The sequence below is a fragment of the Zeugodacus cucurbitae genome, chromosome 2, assembly GCF_028554725.1.
Source record: "Zeugodacus cucurbitae isolate PBARC_wt_2022May chromosome 2, idZeuCucr1.2, whole genome shotgun sequence".
Lineage (NCBI taxonomy): Eukaryota > Metazoa > Arthropoda > Insecta > Diptera > Tephritidae > Zeugodacus > Zeugodacus cucurbitae.
Window position 1 is genome coordinate 15,524,734 of NC_071667.1, and position 20,022 is coordinate 15,544,755.

General features: G+C 33.4%; 2 protein-coding genes across 4 annotated transcripts in view; one reads left to right on the forward strand and one right to left on the reverse strand.

Annotated features, from left to right (window-relative positions):
• The window catches only part of LOC105219933 (uncharacterized), a 120,844-nt gene extending 109,404 nt beyond the window's left edge, over window positions 1-11,440 (reverse strand). For 2 of the 3 annotated variants that reach the window (XM_054235874.1, XM_054235872.1), the window contains exon 1: window positions 11,172-11,439. The gene's annotated coding sequence lies outside the window, so the exon portion shown is untranslated. Of the gene's footprint in view, window positions 1-11,171 lie in introns of all 3 variants that reach the window. The other variant, XM_054235873.1, reaches the window with a different exon arrangement.
• The window catches only part of LOC128924111 (uncharacterized), a 521,511-nt gene that overhangs the window by 493,327 nt on the left and 8,162 nt on the right, over window positions 1-20,022 (forward strand). The gene's annotated exons all lie outside the window — the stretch shown is intronic.

Consider the following 20,022-nt stretch of genomic DNA (forward strand, 5'->3'; position numbering starts at 1 on the left):
ATATTTTAAACGTATTGCACTCTTTGAAAAAACAAATTTTTTTTTACAATTTTTGAGATTTTGAAACCCCCCTAAACCTTTAAGTTATCTAAGTACACAATAATCCTAAATAAACATTTTCACTGAAGGTGATGTAGCATAAAAAGGGAACGAAGTTTATTTTTTTTTAATGAAGTATACTATATACAACTGTCAAACACAAGATTATACTTTGACAGTTTGTTTATCAAAAATCACTCTAGGAAATGTGATACTCCTAAAAGAACACCTTATTTTGTATATATTTCAATTAATAAAAGTTTAATGAAAGATATATTGAAGGTACGTAAGTCATAAATGTCTGCACAATAAAATATTTATTTGCTTTCACAAGCGGCACATAAATTTTTTTAAATGCACTACGAATACTAAAAGCAAACAACAGTTGTTGTGGTACTTTAACTGTAAGCACAACCATGCATGTGTATGTATGAAAGTTGATAAATTCATAAAGGCCAAAATCTCTTACAACACTTTGAATGGCAGGCAGATCCAAAACATTATTGCCACTTTAATGGCCGTATCAAAAACATGTGTTTAAATTAGTGTACAACACACGCATGCAAACAAAAAATATTTATAATCCGTTATAAACTTATATGCCATGAACTTTATTGCAGTATTTTCAGGTTCATAAAAAGGGAAATGCAAACCTGTTGGAAATTCACACAAAAAAGAACGAAAATTTGTATACTCTCGCAATAAAGTTGCTACGCGAGTATTATAGTTTTGCTCACATAACGGTTGTTTGTAACACCTAAAACTAAACGAGTTAGATATAGAGTCATATATACCAATGTGATCAGGGTGACGAGTAGATATGAAATCCGGATGTTTGTCCGTCTGTCTGTCTGTCCGTTTGTGCAAGCTGTAACTTGAGTAAAAATTAAGATATCTTGATGAAACTTGGCACAAATATTCATTGAGACCGTGAGAGGGTTGCTTTCGAAAATGGACCATTGCCAAATCGGACCATTGCCACGCCCACAAAATGGCGAAAACCAAAAACACATAAAGTGTCATAACTAAGCCATATATGAAGTTATAAAAGTAAAATTTGGAATAAAGGATCGCACTAGGAAGGGGCATATTTTCGTGTGATTTTTTTGGGTCCACAAATCGGTTATTTGTATATAACTCGCAAACCAATAGAGCTATATAAACCAAACTTTCTGCAGTCGGTTCTCTTACGTACCCCACCACACACCATGAAAATAGTTGAAATCGGATAGTAACCACGCCGACCTCCCATACAAAGGTTAGGTTGAAAATTACTAAAAGTGGGTTAACTCACTAACGAAAAACGTTAGTGCAGAAGAAAGATGCACTCCTATTTTTTTACAGAATGAAAAATGGGCGTGGAATCGCCCACTTATGGGTCAAAAACCATAACTCAGGAACTACTCGACAGATTTCAATGAAATTCGGTATATTATATTTTCTTGACACCCTGATAACACGGATAAAATGGACGAAATCGGTTCACAACCACGACTACTTTCCATATAACTTAATTTTGAATTCCATCTGATTCCTTCACATTATAATGTATACATAAGGAATCAATGAAAATAGCGGAATAAAACTTTGCACAAATAGTGAATATCATCTCTGGCTTCACTTGTGAAAAAATTGCCGAAAACGGACTAGAACTTTTCAAAGCCCGAGACATCGAACAAGTTAAACTAAGGGTAAATTTTTACAGAAAAATTAGTAAATCTTTCAGATAATTTAATGTAATTCAGAGGCAAATTTTTTCTCCTAATTGTGTACCTCTGTTCCAAAAATTATTAAAATCGGATCAGAACTTCCCCTGGCTCACATATACCTAATTATGTGCGGGCCTAATTCCGCATATATTGGTAAATATGTGAGATACCTTAGCAAAATTATATGAGCGTATAGTCTTCGATATATTGTATCTGGGTGATGAAAACCGGTTCAGGAATTATCTCAGTTCCCATATACTATATATGACGATTTTCGTTATTTTATTAAACTTTATGCCGAATTTATGGATAAATTTGTATGTTATCTTAATAAAACTATATCGATAAATTGCGAGAGTATAAAATGTTCGGTTACAGCCGACTTAGCCATTCCCTACTTGTTTTTTTATTTATTTAGTCTTGGTGTGTGTTTGTCCGTTCGTTTATTAAATTTTTTCTCACACGGGTGTGAATTTTTTTGCGGAACGCAAATCAGTGAGTTTTTAAATTAGTTCAGTGATTTCGTAAACAAATGATTTAACGTGATACCTAAAAAGTACAATACATACGGACATATGTGTACAGATGTACGCAAACTGCGCGTGTGTTAAGTGCAATGCAATAATAATGTATAAACAGATGTATGAATATTTTGAATAATGTCGGAAAAGTGCGGCCAAGCGTACAAATCAGGCCAAAGCGTGGCAGGCACGCTGAACTTAATGTGTTTATTAACTGTTGCCTACGTTTGTTTTTGCTAAACTTGAATGTGTGTTGTTTGAGAAAAAAGATGTGAAATTTGTTTTGAAACAAACTAGTTTACAAAAAATACATTTAAATAATGAATTTTAATAGAACATTGAATAGAAAATAGCATTTAAATTTTAATTTATATCTCTCTGTAACTAGATAAGGCTAGGCCCAGTACCCAGTATCGAGACAATAGTTTAACCGAGTTACTAGCCTGCTTTCACTCCTTTATGGAAAAGAAGGAGAACTTAATAAAATTTATTTCTATATATGTTCGGAAGTCCTAGAGCGAGTCTAGGCAATTTTAGGAAAATTGAACGGCGAAACTTTAGAAGATGCGGAAATAGTTCGACGTTGTCGGTTGCGAATTATGATTATTTCTCTCATTTTTAGATTAGCCATAAATACAATGGAAAAAACGAATAGATATTGTAGAAACAATCACTCTATAATAGATGAGCTACATACTAAATATCACATTGTATGTGTTGATATTTTCAAAATCAATAAAAAACACTTTATTTATAGCAATATCATATACTATACATGTATAAAATTACATACACAACGAATACCTAAATACTATTTTTATTTACTTCTAATTATTTAATAAAAATATTTTATTTTATTTTTAATGATTTGGTCATAACCACAAAACTGAAAATTCCTCAAAAGCAATTAACAAAAAAGTTTAGCCATTCAATAAATCAGAGAAAAATTGTGCAAAATAAATACAACTATGTATAGGCCAAAGTTTCTTTACGTCCCACACGCTAATGCTCATTGAATTTTATACAAGTCATATTACAGTGAGACACCGTTAAATAGAACATTGTAGATACATACAGGCAGTCATACATTAATGATACAACCACCATAGTTGGTATATGGACCACGGTGCATTATTTAGTTATCAGGCACTCAAAAAACTCGGAAAATTTTTTATTGTAAAGTATTCTGTTATTTCTTTTATTTTTTATGAGTATCACAATGATCGCGTGCCAAAAGTTCAGGACTTAAAAAATCTCTTTTATTTCAAATTGATCTCATTTTGCTTTTCGTTTACCCCCAGGCATCTGCGTGCGCACTTTAGACTATATTAAGTATATACTCATATATATAAGAATGTATGAGGCCACTAGTATTGCCTTGCAGGAATATTTTACGCTGACACTGTTAAGTTTAAGTGGTGGACCTATTTCGGCGGCATTACACCTCTCATTTGCAGAGCATTTCAAGGTTGATAGCGTTAATTAAACACGCAATTCATATGGTGGAATCTCTCAGCAAAGTCAATATAGCTTTTCGCTTTTTGTCACTTACATACTTAGAAGGAATTGTTATATGGACCACCATTTATCTACTTTTCATGACTGCTATATTAATAACTAAATTATGTTATGAATTATGTGTTTTTGTTTACAAATGAACGATAATGAATCTATTTTATAATTTTTGTTTATACCAATATTTTTGAATCATACCAGTTGTTACTTCAATTCATCATATGGTCTATAAATACCGCGTTACAGTAAATTGAAACTAACGAGCTTTTAGTAAAACAATTGCATTGTTATTTATCTCTTATTCATTCAATTTATCGAATTGTATTCAGTACATCCTCCAATCCTTTGGAAAGATCAAGTGGAAAGTGACTTGGCAGCACTTGGTATTTCCAAATGGCACAAATTGCAAAACGGGGAGATGAATGGCGCGCTCTGGTGGATTCGGCTATAATCGCTTAAGCGGTTCCTACGCTAAAAATATATACATATATATATATTCAGTACAAGAACGTATGAGGACAACTCATTCAGGTAGTGTTTTCGATTGTTATTCTGCTATATTTGAAGATTCCTACTAATCTATTCTTCTTTATACAGAAAACATGGAAAGCAATTATAGAATGTTGCATTGCAAATCTTAGGCGCCAAGCTATCGGCAACCGGCAAACCGTAAAATATTTTCAGAATTTCATGGCATACATATGTAGATATGTATATACATACGTATATACAAACATTTAGCAAAGCTTTTCAGGGGTTCCGTCACGTTTTTATTTTGTGCAAGTGGCATACATTTTCTTGCCACTTTTTTCACTCATTGCTTGCTTGACTTTGTATCTTCTTCTGTCGCTCACACATTTGCTTTTGCTCTGCTTTTCTATTTATTTATGCATTTCAGCATTCAAATTTAAATTAGCTGCGAGAAGTTTTTACGTATGCGAGTAAGCGTTGGTAGATGCCAAGTAGCGATAGCGTTAAAAATAATCTACTGCAGGCGAACAACAACAACATCAACCAATACAAATACGTCAGAGTTGGTGGTACGACGCAAAAGCGCAGTGAAATATTTAATTAAATACACTAAAGTAGACAAATGGCAAAAAAATTATCCCATGCAACATGCAACAGCAGCGTACGAAAACAATAACAAAAACAACAAAAATGTCGCTAATACATATATTTACATAGCACATACATATGCATGCCGGGTGTGCGCCACTTATTTATTGCGCCACATTCTACAAAGGAGGCGCTTTAAGAACTCCAACGCGCTGCTCAACAATAGCGCTTAGTAGCGGCGTTGTAACACAAAAGAGCAGCAGCCACTTTGAGTGTCTAAAATATATTGCCAGCTGCAAACAGAGCGGACACCACGCTTTAGAGGTAGTAGCCGGCTAGAAAGGTCATCAGCTGAGTTGCGCTGTGTAAAGAGGTGCCTGTGTGTGTGTGTATTTGGAGTATCTATGTAACCAGTGCAGTGAGTTTGTGCTGTTTTTACAATGTTCCGCTTGTAAAATTTTTTTTTGTTGTATGCTTCATGTGACAGCGAAAATTTTGAACTTTTTCGTTACGCTTTTTTTTTGGTTTTTTCTCTGCATCAGCTTCCAGCTGCAACTGCTTAATGAAAAGTCAACAAGCGCTAAAAGCTTCGTTGTAGTGCTTTTAATATTTCTTCGTTGCCGCTTTTGCTACATGCCATGCCATGCTTGTCAGCTGGGCGCAATTTGCGTTCCACTTTTACTCTAAAAATTCAAACTCATAAAAATGCACTTAAGTGCTATTTAAAATATAAGTTTTTGGACAAATTTTCTTTTGCACGCAGCAGGCATTTGCGCTAATATCTGCCTTAGGAGAATCACTTTTCTCAACTAGTTTAAAAATTGACAAAATAGTTTGGGGCACTAACAATTTTTATATAACTTTAATGAATGTAAAGGCTTCAAATAAATTTATGTACTCATATATGGATTTTTAATTTAACCGGCCTTTGCTCGCTTAAAACACCGATTTAGATCGATTTAACATTCCAAATAAAAACCTTATTTTTATACTTAGGCTGTTCACGATAAGGTAGTTATCAGGTTATGTGGTTATGTGGTTAAGTAAACAACAACAAAATTAGGTATGACAAAATAACCAACTTTGACCAAGGCCCTTGTTTACAGATTATGTGGTTGTTTGCTTATTTCCAGTTTTAGAATTTTACTAAATGGCAGCACAAAAAATAAATAAAACTAAGCGAATGACATTTCCAATTAGATTTTCTTATTGGAAAATCTGCTATTAACAGCTGTTTTGTGTTACAAATTAAAACCGAAATAAAAAGCTTCGAAAAGCCTCACAATGCATCAAAAATCATTAAAATTATCAAAAATCATCAAAGTAAGTAAGAATCATAAAGTACAAAATAAATATACATTTTTTGTCATTTATTTATACTCCAATTTTAGTGTCTACAGAAATACGAAATTCTGCAAATTTTATACAAAGAATTTTTTGAACCCTTAAAATTTGGATTAAGCACATACCTTCAATAAAGACCATTTCCTGAATAGCAGAACTTATTTTAAATTCGATTATTTTGCTTTTTAAACTTTGTTTAGGCATTTTATAAATAGGAATTTCATTGAACTAAAATTGTAAACAATGAACAGCTTTTTGTGTAAAAATAAGCAAATAACCATACATAGGATGTTCACGGAGCATAGAGGTTATTTTTAATCTAATAATCACATAACTCGATAACTACCCAACCGTGAACAGCCTAACTCTCGCAACAAAGTTTCTAGAGAGTATTATAGTTTTGTTCACATAACGGTTGTTTGTAACACCCAAAACTAAACGAGTTAGATATAGGGTTATATATACCAAAGTGATCAGTGAAGAGTGGAGTTCACATCCGGATGTCTGTTTGTCCGTCCGTCTGTGCAATCTGTAACTTGAGTAAAAATTAAGATATCTTAATGAAACTTGGCACACTTACTTCTTGGCACCATAGGAAGGTTGTTTTCGAAAATGAGCAAAATCGGACCACTAAAGCTATGGAAATAAAATTTGGTATGAAGGATCGCACTATGAAGGATGTAATTTGTTTGGGGAGGCGGGCGTGGCCCCGCCCCCCAATCGATTATTTGTATATATCTTGCAAACCAATGAAGCTATATAAACCAAACTTTCTGCAGTCGATTTTCTTACGTACCCCACCATATACCATGAAAATAGTTGAAATAGGATAATAACCACGCCCAACTCCCATACAAAGGTTAGGTTGAAAATTACTAAAAGTGGGTTAACTCACTAACGAAAAACGTCAGAAACACTAAATTTCACATAAGAAATGGCAGATGGAAGCTGCACTCAGATTTTTTTACAAAATGGAAAATGGGCGTGGCGACGCCCACATATGGGTCAAAAACCATATCTCAGGAACTACTCGACCGATTTCAATGAAACTTGGTTTGTAATAGTTTCCTTACATCCCAATGATATGTTGTGAAAAAAGGCCAAATCGCTTCACAACCACGCCTATTTCCTATATACCAGAACTTTGAAGACGATCTGAATCGTTTATTTTACAATATATACAGTAAGCACTAGTGAAGATATCGGTGCAGAACTTTGCAAAAATACTATGTTTATAGTGTGGCAGCCCCATTCTAAAAATCGCCGAAATCGGACCATAGGTTTTTAAGGCCCCATACATCGAACACGAGGAGCTCGGTGCTTCTAACCTAATATTATGGTTTCCAACTTTCAATGGACTTTATACAATATATATGACACATATGTACGTCGAATTGTGAATTATATGATAACAATATAGTTAAATAAATAAATTGCGAGAGTATAAAATGTTCGGTTACACCCGAACTTAGCCCTTCCTTACTTGTTCTATATTAATTTTAAATTAAATTTTCAACGACTTGAAAATGAAATGCAACTCTGTAACAAATACAGTATTTGTAATTATATATAGTATGTTCTTTTGTCGCGGCTAGAAAAAAATAAAAAATAGTAATCTGCTTATGAAACTTAACAACTTCTTATAAAAATCAAAAACAACAAATAAGGAAAGGCTAAGTTCGGGTGCAACCGAACATGTTATACTCTCGCAATTTATTGAAGAAATTTTATTAAGATAACATACAAATTTACCCATAAATTCGGCATACATTTTAATAGAATAACGAAATCCGGATGTATAGTATATGAGGGCTAAGGTAATTTCTGAACCGATTTCATTCATTTTCACCAGTACGGTATACTGTACAAGACTATACGCACACTTAATTTTTGAAAAACCATAAAATAGGTTAATACTTTTTGGAACAGAGACACACTATTTGAAGAAAACAATTTCCTCTGAATTACATTAAATTATCTGAGAGATTTATATTTTCAGTTAAAATTTACCCTTAGGCGCTGAGTTCAACATCTTCGATATCTGGGGCCTTAAAAAGTTATTGTACGTTTTCAACAATTTTTTCACAAGTGAAGCCAAAGATACTATATATCGAATTTCATTCGAATCGGTCGAGTAGTCCCTGGCATATGGTTTCTGACCCATAAGTGGGCCATTTTCCATTTTGTAAAAAGAGCTGAGTGCAGTTTCCTTCTGCTATTTCTTCTGCAAAATTTAATGTTTCTGACGTTTTTCGTTAGTGAGATAACCCACTTTTAGTAATTTTCAACCTAACCTTTGTATGGGAGGTGACCGGGGTGCAGAAATATATATATATATATGTATATGTGTTTATGTATATTGCTGTTGGTGTTGTACACAAAAACTTTAAAAACAAATGCAATTACATTTGTTTGTACTATTTATAATGCATTTCCCGTATTCAATGTAATTTTAGTTTAATGAGCCCGCGAGTAAATATTTTCAGCTTTGTTTTGCTGTTTGAGTTTGCTTTGCCGCAGTCACTTGGAAATTGCAAGGCAAATCCAAAAAACTATAACAACTGTTAATGCACTGCAAGTCCACAAATTGTATTTTCTTTTATATTTTGGTCTCTGTTTTATTTTTGTATTCGCCACGCAGTAGCTAACTATATAAAATTTCCCCCAAAAATGTTTGTTCTGTGCATTGTGTACTCATATGTGTACTATAAAATGTGTGTGTTTGCGTGTGAGCGCTGGTGCACTTTGTACACAACGCGCGCTGTGATATTTTTAAACCGATTTGAGCAAAAACAAATTTCGGAATTCCACAGATGTTTGCATTTTGTGTCATCCACATGAAAAATGGGCAAATTGAAAAACCGAGTATTTACATGCATGATGTACAAATTAAATGTATAAATTAAATATGTAAAAAAATTGTTTTGGAAGAAATGTAAATAAATGAAACTTGAATAAATTTAACTATTCAGTGGAACTTGCTATTTATTCTATTATGGGCGAAAAAAAATATGTTACCGTGAACTTAAAAAAAATTACTTTAAAATTCTTTATAATTTGACTTGATCTCAAATATTTCTTTAAATTCTTAAAATATATAATAACTATTGGATAACGTAAAAAAAATTTATTTAGGAATAATTACGTGAAATCTATGGTTAGAAAATAATCAGGATTCTCTAAATAATTCTAAAAATTATTATATTGGAGTACTTGAATTTTGAGAATTATACTTATAAACTGAGGTCTCCGAAACAATAGACCTAAGACCAAAGCGCAGCTTAGAAGATTAATGTAGAGAACTATTAGAATAACGGTGCTAATTATTGGTATAATGCCGTTATTGAATATATTTTTCGTTATCTAAGAATAATGCTATCATTTGAGCGTAAACGATCGATTAGTGTAAAACGGAGATCGCTTATACTTAAGTTCTTAATAGTTTTAGTATATTTAATCCGCGTGATATATACTCGTTTGATACCACAATAGATGAGGACCGACAACTATTAACGTTGAAGGCCAAAACTTTCAACTTTTTTTAAATCGTTTTTCAATAACCTTACTCTCTAAAGACTGTTATAAACTCTGGCTTTCATTATGTAAAATTTCGTGTTGGCAAGGAAAAATAAAGGGGGCAGAAGAAGAAAGTGATTTCATTTGATGCTTCCACCCGGCACGTGTTTGAAAAAAATTTCCATAGTGAATTAGATAAGAAAAGTGGAAGCATCTTAAGTGCAAGGGAAAAATAATTTTTTTTCTAGAATAATTTTCTCTTATTTTTTCATCTTTTATAAATTGATGCCGAAATTTGGTCCAGTAGCCGTAACAATTAATCAAAATCATACTTTTTTCCACATAATGGTGACTTCTCTACTATTAAATACTAATTTTCGTCATAATATCTATATAAAAACCTAAGAAATCTATTTTAAACTTCATTTTCAGTTTTTATATTCAATAAACTTCCGTCTGATATTACAAATTAATTAAAAGACTTTATAATGACAGCGCTACATAATGCGCTCCGATGTTTTTTATTCGATTGTATAACGACTTCAAACTTCATGCAACAACTTAATGAGTACCAAGAGAAATAAACTGCATACAAATAATATTATTTATGTATATGTTCACATTTCAAAGCTATCGCTGCAATAAAATCCATAACTATGGTTATAACAAGCACTTCAATGACTATTTGCCATTGTTTATTATTGTTATTTTTGTATTTTCACTTTTTCAGCTTTCATACAGCCGGCTCCTGTTGAGTTTTCCCCGATTTGTTTATATACCAAATTGCCTTCAGTTGCTTTCATCTACATTCTGGCTGAGTTGAATTGGGCGCTGAGTGAGCGATTGTCACATTTGATTATTTCTAAATAAACATTCCGTACACAAGTTTACGCATACGACATACGATGTACATTTGTACACATGCATATACATATAAACATGTATATTCAATTATTCACGTTTCGGTACTGTGAGGGTGGCACAACCAGCACGCTGGCTTTTGAAACACAAAATCATAACGTAAATAAACACATATGTACATATGCATCGTGTTTTATCATAGCCTACGCACACTTTTATGGCGTTGGGTACACATGTGTGTGTGTGTGGTGGAGCAGCAGAGTTTTGTTATGCGTTAAAACCATTTCGAATTTAGGATTTCGCTAGCGCTTTGCCGCAATTTTAGCAGCATTTAATGCAGCACATAAATTCTCATTTCACTTCACACGTTCCATCAATAAATTTTATTCAGTCATAGTGCTCTTTAATGCATGTACATATGTATGTATGTATTTATACACATTTATTTTATTTTTTTTACGCAACACATATACATTTAACCGTATATAACAGCATGTGTGTGTGTGGCTAGCATGCTTCCTCTTTCACACTTTATTGAATTTTATTTACACTTAATTTTCATTTCATTTTCTTAGATTTTATCGCTTAGCTTATTTTTTATCTTCACCACTTTATATTCAATATTCGACAACATTCCTTGGCTTTCTGCTACACACACTCACATACTTTAAATGCACATAATATATAATTTTATAGAGAGCATTCTGCAGTTTATCTACTTTTATTTTATTTTTTTTTTCATATGCGCCCATTCAGTTTAATATGCTTTTCCACTTTAATATTTCTTTTTCACCAAATTTTCTTCATAGCGCGCGTTTATTCAATGTGTAGAAACGTCTGTTGTGCATCTTAGCCAAAAGTCAACTGACTGAAGAATTTTGTCACGAGAGCGCCTTTAGTCTCAGTATTGCTCTTCTGCGAGGATCGTTGTAAAAATAAGCTCCACAACCTCAGCGATCAACATCTCAGCGTTGATTTTGCTGAGCATAAAGTCCCCCCTCTGTTTCGTTGAACTCATTTATGCATAGATATTTTTGGGACAATTAACTTTGAGATTTGAATAGAGAATACTATGTAAACGAAAACATTTGTTGTGAGCAGATACAAATTGGGGATCTTTGCGACAATGGTGTACATATTATTGGATAAAAAATGTATAATTCGGTATATGGAGATGTTTTGACCCGATTTTAATAATTTTTTGAAGAGAGACACACTATTAGGTTTAGGTTAAAATTTATCCTTAGGCGCTGAGTTTAACTTGTACGATATCTGGGGACTTGAAAAGTTATAGTCCGTTTTCGACAATTTTTTCACAAGTGAAGCCAGAGATAATATGCATTATTTATGTAAAGTTTTCCATTCCGCTATCTTTATTAGTTCATTATGTTTACATTATAAAATGAAACAATCAGATGGAATTCAAAATTGAGTTATAAGGAGAGTAGTCGTGGCTGTGAACCGATTTCGCCCAGGGGTGTCAAGAAAATATTATATACCGAATTTCATTCGAATCGGTCGAGTAGTTCCTGAGATATGGCTTTTGACGAATAAGTGGGCATTTTATCTCCATTTTGTAAAAACATCTGAGTGCAGCTCCCTTCTGCTATTTGTTCTGCAAAATTTAGTGTTTCTGCCGTTTTTCGTTAGTGAGTTAACTCACTTTTAGTAATTTTCAACCTAACCTTTGTAACGGAGGTGGGCGTGGTTATTATCCGATTTCGACAATTTTCATGGTGTGAGGTGGGGTACATAAAAGAACTGACTGCAGAAAGTTTGGTTTATATAGATTTATTGGTTTGCGAGTTAAATACAAATAACCGATTTGTGGGCGAGTCACGCCCACTTCCCCAAAAAAATTACATCCAAATATGCCCCTTCCTAGTGCGATCCTTTATTCCAAATTTTATAACTTTTATGACCATTTTATGGGCGTGGCAATGTTCCGATTCCGCCCATTTTCGAAAGAAACCCTCTCACGGTCCCAAGGAATATTTGTTTCGAGGAAAGTTTCGTCAAGATATCTTAATTTTTACTCAAGTTACAGCTTGCACAGACGGACAGACGGACGGACGGAAAGATTTCAAATCTACTCGCCACCCTGATCACTTTGGTATATATGACTCTATATCTAACTCTTTTAGTTTTAGGTGTTACAAACAGCCGTTATGTGAACAAAACTATAATGCTCTCTTAGCCACTTTTGTTGCGAGAGAATAAAAATAGTTTAAAAAAACATTTTCTTAACATTTTCGCCGTTTTTAAGGAGTACTTCTATATAGAAAATCGAAGTCTTTCTCGGGTTTGGTCGCACGAGCATGCCAAGTAAAATAAATAGAGAAAGAGAGAGATAGGGAGATTGTGAGAAAGAACTTGTGGTAACTAAAGATGTTCTGCGTGGGTTTCAATAATGTAGCTAAATATATTAAACAATGTTACTAAAGTTCTAGTTGTAGCAGTACAAATTCTGTTCATAAAGAATATAAATTTGGGTATTTTCTAGTAGCTTTTACTTTTATCGTGAGTCGGGAAAGTTGTAGATCATGCTGTTCAACTTTGTTATTTCCATTCCTACTGGAATTGTATGACTCTGATACAGAAGCAATTAGGGACTCGGTATTAATCGAAGTTTGTTGTTATAAGTATTACATTACATAATGACAATTTACTGTATATTATGAGTATAAAATAATTCAAAATAATTACAGGTATACTACAACATTTATTGTTTTCAATAGCGTAACTTCAACCGAAATGCATGCATCTGCTTATAAAGAAAGAAAACTGCAATTGCGTCGACACTGAATGAGGGCAAAAACTCAAATAAACTTCCGTGACATTATTCAAGTTACACTAGACACAATTATATCGCTGCTCTTCTGCGTCGGTGATTAAATATCCCGTCTTCGTTAACTAAGTGTACGATTATTGCTTGTGACCACTTTCTTATTGTTGTTGCTGTACATTTTACATTCTACAATTTCCCTAGGCTCTTGAAATGCTTAGTTAGTTAATTGCATGGCACGACTACCTGAATACTCGGACAAAGTATGAAGAAGAAGCAAAAGGAGATAAAATGCAATCACTGTCGCACTATTTACGTTTTCAGAGGGTACGCGTAGCACCTAAGTATATCAATGTATATATGTGTATATAAATGTATGTATATGCAGCAGACCCTCAACAGCTGACGACTGTCTTTATGTAAAGACATGCCCTTTTCTTAGACCGTTTTCACACGGAGAGGAGAATTTCTCTCTCTCTCGCTTCCCTTGGTCGCCCCCTCTCCTATAAAACTAAGAATTGCCGCGACAAAATTGCCCGTGTGAAAACGGTCTTAGTAAGATTTCCTGTTTAACCACCCATGCCTTAGATCTAAAACTACCAAATCTTTGCGTTTTCTTCTTATTTACTTTCGCAGAGATCCCATAATGCAGCCGCAGCCACAGCTTCCACCAGAAGTTCGCAAAATAAATTAATGCTGTCAGCAGATTTTTCTTCAATGTTGTAAGCGCTTCACTGCAAGTGTTTACAGAACCCTACCTTATGCCATCGATATCAGCGCAAGGCTTTGCGTAGAATCTGCGAGTTTTAATGTCTGCTCATCCTGCGTTTTATTTAGTTGGTTTTCTTGCGATTTGTTCGCTTTTCTCTTTGTATTCGTATTCGCATTCTTCACGCTCAGTGTACTTATCTTAAGCTTATTGCTTTTAATGTTATTTCATTACGCTTTTGTTTAATTTCTTTTCAATTTTCTCATTGATGTCATTTGATTGTCGCGTTACAAAAGCGAAGTTATAGTGCGGAAGCACATCTCACCGGCTGATAGAAACGAGGCATGGTGAAAATAGTGTTAAAAGTAATCGGTAAAATATGTGGACACATTGTTGATAAAAAAACTTTGGAATGCTTAGAACTTTTTCAATAAAGATTGTTCAATTAATTAATGAATTTGGTAATTTTGCAAATCGTTTTAAATATATGAGTTAGGGTGAAAGCAAATATCGAACTGAAAAAATTAATAAATATATCATTGGAACTAATACTATCCACCACTTTTCAGTATGGAGTCAATGTGTGTTAATATAAACTTTATTATTGTTTTTAATTTTCCGCAAATCTGCGTACGATAATTTGAGAGCTATCCTTATTGTAGAGAATTCTTTATCCCTAAAGAATATTTTTAACTTCTCATAATCTCCGCCGCATTATAGACGATCTGAATATGTGGCTCAAGTTATATAATTAAAGCAAATGTCTTCCTAAGTTAAAAAGTTAAACATGAATTTTACAAAAAAATTCTAGTTGCAAAACCTTATATTAATCAACTACCTGGAATACCAAGCGAATCCACATAATTAAATATTCTATGTAAATAAAATTCAATGCAATTCGCATGCATACACTGCGCGACATCAGGTTAGCCCACCTCTGGATCAAGTAGTTTTAGTTAATCTCTATCAAAACTAAAGAAGCTACAAATGTGAAATTTTGAGTGATTATTAATGAATAAATTTTCTATCAAATAAATCAAGAAATTCCATTTAGCCTTCCTTCAATATTTTTTATAATTTTTTTACGAAATTAATGGAAAAATTAGTGATTTAAATTTGGTCATCAGGTTAGCACATATCCGTATTTTTACTTTTGTTTCAAATATTCTGCCAAGTTCATATTTTTGAATTTATGTATTAATTAATTTAAACATTTATATATTTTTTAAGAGTATGTTATTGAGTATTACATCAAAGATCCGATTGGGTAGCGATTCGTACAAATTTCTAATATAATTTCAGGAAATTAATGACCAAGGCTTTTTAAACCTTTGAATTTGTTCTTATTTAGTGGAATATTGCCTGCGAGACTCGTAAACTTTCCCAACCAATGATATCCACACGTTTTCTATTATATTAGAGTGAGTAAGACAGCCAATGCGTTAAAACACCATTTTGTCCCTTGATTTAAGACTTAATCACACGATCACCTTTAACGTGTTCATTATTATGATGGAAAGACCATGGCAAAATTACAAACAAATTTTGAAAATAGATGAAATCAGTTTCCCGTACATTTTAAATATCTTTGCAGTCATATTTGTATACCAAAATTGCAGTCAGTATATGCTATGGTAGAATATGGCTCCCGACCCATCATACCACCCCCACGACTATGTAGACATTTCAGCTGACGTTCGTCCGACCGAACATCATGGAAATAATAATTATACACTTGGGGTTCATCCAAATAAGTTTTTTATTGATCCGAAAAAACAGCATAGGGCCAATTAGACTTCCATCTTTATGCACTTGGACAAAATGTAATCGTGTATCTCTTCGGGCTTCGTTAAGGAGTAAAATTTCATTTACTTTTAATATTTTTTAATTTTAATATACTTTACAGTCCATTAAATAGCAGATAAGTTCGCTTTAACACTACCATTTGCTCTGATCTTGACGGTCGATTGATGTAAATATATATATATGATGCTTATCTTGAATTTGCTCAACTATCAACAACGGAAAATATTATATTGTTACTGCCTATACTATTTTAGCCGTTCTCCCACTTATAAACTAAAAAATTTCATCTAATTTTTTGACTTCTGACGATTTTTTTTTTGATATATCAGTTATCGAAAGCCGTAACGCTTCTAAGCTTCGGATACTGATTTCTCCTCAACTTATAGCAAATTTCTTTTACCTTTACTAAATAAAATAGATCATTTGAGCAGTACAAAAAATTTGGTGTCAATAATTGTCCAAAATACGAAGAAAAATAAAAAAACAAATTGGATATGCTAACCTGTTGACCAAAACTAAAGCACACTTTTCGGTTAAAAATAAAGGTAATAGAAAACAACTATATAACGGGACATTTTTATGGCTCGCTCTTTTAACCAGAGACTGTTCCTACATAGATGAAAAAATGAAAAAAAGCAAAAGTAGCTTTAAGTTAAGAACAAAAAAAATTAAAGTAATTATATTAGTCTGGTGAAAGTGTGCTAACCTGATGACGCGGAGTGTATGTGTAAATATCTGTGATATCTGAAATATAGCGCAGTGAACAACGAATAAATCAAATTTCACTTAAAATAAAAATTCATAGCCATAAATCATATGAAAGCACACATGCACACGATTGCGCACAAATACCAACAGCAGAACACACATACATGCAAGTATACTCATTTGCATCAAACGTTTTGTCGAGCATTTTTTTACAGAAATTCACTATAACAAAACCACATAACGAGATTTTGTGGTGGTAAATATTAGTAATTATTATAATCTGAGGCGTCTAAACAGCCTGGAAAAATATGAAACGAGTAACTATGTTCATTTGTGGTTTCCTTGCTCACATAGTGAAGGTATTAAAAATTAATAATTAAATATGAGCGAGGATTAGGTTTTTTTCCAGTGAACATATTAGTTTTTATAGAATTTTCTATATTATCACTTTCTCATTTATGCATGTTTTGTACTTTATCCGGTGCCTAGGTATATATTAAAGTTATTTAATTAGTTAGGACATGCAAATAATATGATCATTTATTAATCTAAAGTAAAGACAAAGCATATTAATTTTTTATATACCCACGAATATGTCAACAATTTTCGCAGTTGCTTTAATGAATGATTGCTATTGCCCCAGCAACAACTCTCTGATACTTTTGTATATATTTTTTTCAGATACGACCTAGTATTTAAATCTCATAACTTGTTTCGAATTATTTAGGCAGTGTAATAACAAACTTGGTGACGCTTTTTCTGTGTTATTTTAGAAGAGAAATGTTCAAAGCAAATTCCTTCGGTTATCATGCATCTTGTGGCTTCTGTTTAAAATTTGCTTTGACCTAACGATAAGGCAAATAATAAAGTCGTACAAGCGAAGAATATACAATTTTCCATTTTCAAATGTTCAAAGAAGCAGAACAATTGGAAATTGTCAATCGATACACGCGCAATATCTAAATTGGTTCGTTGTCTGTGGAGGGATGAGTAGATTGCTAGGAATAACATGAACAAGTAAATAACCAAACAAATAAATTGCGGGATAATCTTATTACCTTCGAAGTTCAACTTACGGTGCGTGAAATTACACTTGGTGACAAGCGAAATAATACAATCTCAATTAAAAGGGCAGACATATGAAACAAGTAGGTCTCCAACGTGGCAAAAACTCTATACATTAATCATTCGAAAAATATATTGCGTGATGCATAATAGGTGGTTCATACATTGTTATAGAGAGAGAGCGAGGCAAAGGTCGATATACTCAAAACCATGTGTTAGAGGTAATATTGACAGAGCAAAATTTCATTACTATTGAAAAGATAATGAAAATACCTCGACGTCGAATTGACCAGTTATCAACTAGTAAATTAATTGATTAATTGTTCGTCTTCGCACAGATAAGGGAATTCTAGCTGGCGAAACAAAAAAACTTGGCAGATGCCTTGAATTGTTTGGAGAATGGTAGGAGATAGCATCATCCTTCCTCCTCCTTCTCATATAGTTATTTCTTATGCTTTTTTTATAACACTTTGATATATTTTACGCTGTGTTCTATGAAAACGAAAATATTTAATATTATTCACTTACTGCACGTGGAGTGGCACCGAAGTTAATAAACACTTACAAAATCAGTTATTACATAAAAGCAAATTACTTTCTCTACACTTAGTATCTTGCGAGCAGCTTTTTCAAGAACATGGACAGGTAATTGAGAAAATTTACTAAGCAAATTACATAAAAGAAAACTGCTTTGTGTAAATCAATTTGTTGCATGCAAAAGACAGCCAAGCGCCAACCACTGTTATTATTTTGTTATTTGCATAATTTGAAGCGAGCGAAAAAATACAAAAACATTCAGAATGAAATTGCAGTGAGCATATAACAGCAAAATATTGCAAAAAAATGCTGAAAGAAGCATGAACAATGTTGTGGAAAATAATGCGAAGAAGTAAAGGGAAACCATCACAGACAGTAGATGAAGTGAAATGAGAGAGTGCAAAGTGCGAAATCTACTTAAGTTAAGGAAGACACTTATAGAGACCGTATTTCCTACTGACCGACGCATATTATGGTACTATATACGTCTTGGTGGCTCTTTTTGCATGTATTCGCTCTACTCAAGTACTTTAAACGCATTTATTATATAAGTTGCCCTGCAAGGATGATGCTGCTGCATGGCATTGAATTGAAGGAAAAAATTTGGCATTTTTGTTATGCTTTTTGTCATATTTTACGCGCATTACTTATGCTGTTGGTATTCGTACTCGTACCTTTGTCGCTTGGCAAACTTATAACTTCTCTTTGCCATTTATCTTTTTGTTGTTTAACACAACTTTTTCTCTTCACTTAAATTTGCTGGGCTTTCTTTTATTATCTTAGGTGTCTCCTTTGTTCTTTATTACTTTCACAATATAACAAAAAAGTACGCTTAAATAAATATATATGCACTTGTGCCACAGTTTTTCATGCTTTAAGCGTGTTGGTGCATGCAATTACGCTAATCTAATGCAATTAAATGCTTTTGCCTTCAAGAGGCAATACGATGCTAATTAGGTGGTAATTGCAGCTACTATGTATATAGAAGTCTCCCACTACCATGAACATTCCGGAGTCCTCGCAGGAATGTCCCAAGAATATTTCACTCATTTGCAATACATACTTAAGCGAAGTTGGGTATATGTACTTTATATTTTTATACTCTCGCAACAAAAGTTGCTAAAGAGAGTATTATAGTTTTGTCCACATAACGGTTGTTTGTAAGTCCTAAAACTAAACGAGTTAGATATAGGGTTATATATACCAAAGTGATCAGGGTGACGAGACGAGTCAAAATTCGTATGTCTGTCTGTCTGTCTGTCCGTCTGTCTGTCTGTCCGTCCGTCCGTCCGTCCGCCCGCCGTGCAACGGATAACTTGAGTAAAAATTAAGATATCTTGGTGAAACTTGAAACACACGTTCCTTGGGACCGTCAGAGGGTTGCTTGAAATGAGCAAAATCGGACCACTGCCACGCCCACAAAATGGCGAAAACCTAAAACGCAAAAAGTGTCATAACTAAGCCATAAATATAGTTATGAAAGTTAAATTTGGAACAGAGGATCGCACTAGGAATGTAATTTTTTTGGGAAAGTGGGCGTGGCCCCGCCCCCAAATCGGTTATTTGTTTATACCTCACAAACCGATAAAGTCATATAAACCAAACTTTCTGCAGTCAGTTCTCTTACGTACCCCCCATACACTATGAAATTAGTTGAAATCGGATAACAACCACGCCCACTTCCCATACAAAGGTTAGGTTGAAAATTACTAAAAGTGAGTTAACTCAGCAACGAAAAACGCCAGAAACACTAAATTTCACATAAGAAATGGCAGATAGAAGCTGCACACAGACTTTTTTACAAAATGAAAAATGGGCGTGGCATCGCCCACTTATGGGTCAAAAGCC